The 1,529-nt window shown below is 33.3% G+C and overlaps 1 non-coding gene across 1 annotated transcript; it reads right to left on the minus strand.

Annotated features, from left to right (window-relative positions):
- Window positions 1–1,141: 1,141 nt before the first annotated feature.
- Window positions 1,142–1,221, minus strand: TRNAL-UAG. Its single transcript has one exon. It is a non-coding gene; the product is annotated as a tRNA-Leu (tRNA).
- Window positions 1,222–1,529: the final 308 nt, after the last annotated feature.

Genomic DNA, 1,529 nt, shown 5'->3' on the forward strand with positions numbered 1-1,529 from the left:
TTAATCGAATCTAATGTTTTGTATCTTTTATTATATGTATTACCTATTCATTTTGTAAAAAAATACATTAATATATTCATATCACTCGAGAGAGTTCCATTTATATAATATCATAGTATATGAGTTTGTTTTGGGAATCAGTTTATGTAATTATGATTCTTAAAATCGATAATCTAGATTGATGTTTCAATTAGGTTGTAAAATTGTTAGCTAAGAAGGTTTACTATTTGGATCGTCACAACATGCAACCTATCTTATGACGTAGATTAGTTATGGGTATATTTATCTATGCGCCCATCAAAATCTCATCCCGTCAAAATGATAAATTGACCAAGTAATCGATATTTTACTAATCGGGCGTGTCCTGACGGTTTTCCTAACGATATGGGCATTTAATTTAAAGTAAAAAAAAAGATCCAATTTATTAATCAGATTTTCCCACGCGCACATTTTCTTAAAATTCTAAAAAAAAAAGGTTCGATTTTTGATTCTCTCATTTTGGAACACAAATATTTTTTTATTATTTTAAAGCGAGCTAATGTGACGTACTCTCCTTTATTATTTTCTTCTATGATCTCAAAACAAGAAGGATCCACAGTTTATCTTATGTTTCATATTTTTTCATTGTTTTTCGTCTCTTTTTTAGATGATTTTGGACAAAATACCTTTAAATCCAACTAATTCTTCAACACTAACACCCAAAAACTTGGTTTTCAATATTTCAGAAGTTTTCCATTCAATGTGTATGAAGAAATTTCATTTTCAAGAATCCAATTTATTATGCCTATCGCTGATTCATAGGCAGTCTGTCAACTAGTCTCAGAAAATTTTCCAATTTTTCTACCTACCGCCGATTTACAATCATTCTGTCAACTAAAGATTTTGAAATTTTATTTTCTGTCAACTAGTCTCACAAAGTCTTTAATTATCGTCGGTTTGCAGTCACTGATCTGTGGGGTCTCAAAAAGTCGAAAAATTGACAACTGCGGGACTCTGTTTTTAGTTTTGAAATTTTATTTTCTGTCAACCAGTCTCATAAAGTTTTTTACCTATCTTCCGTTTGCAGTCACTCATCTATGGGGTCTAAAAAAGTCGTCGGTTTGCAGTCACTCATCTGTGGGGTCTAAAAAAGTCAAAAAATTGACAGCTGTGGGATTTGAACCCACGCCATTTCAGACCAGAGCCTAAATCTGGCGCCTTAGACCACTCGGCTAAACTGTCATGTTGCTTGTACAGTTACCACACAGTTAAGCTAGTGCCAAATAAAACAAAAGAAAAGCAAAAACTTTTGGAGTGATAATCAGGGGAAAGTAAAAGGAAGATAAGAGTTTTCATTGATCAGAGATAAATAGGTTACATGGAATATTATCCTTATATGCATGTGAAAGGGAAAACCAAAAGGCTTTCGTATTGGACCGCACATCCACGGGCATGGGCCCTTCAACACTCCCCCTTGTGCGGTTCAATAATGGAACTCCAGATTTAGTGCCATATATAGTGTTTTGAATGTAGTTCTTCAAATGTGGTTC

Source organism: Papaver somniferum, chromosome 2 (assembly GCF_003573695.1).
Source record: "Papaver somniferum cultivar HN1 chromosome 2, ASM357369v1, whole genome shotgun sequence".
NCBI lineage: Eukaryota > Viridiplantae > Streptophyta > Magnoliopsida > Ranunculales > Papaveraceae > Papaver > Papaver somniferum.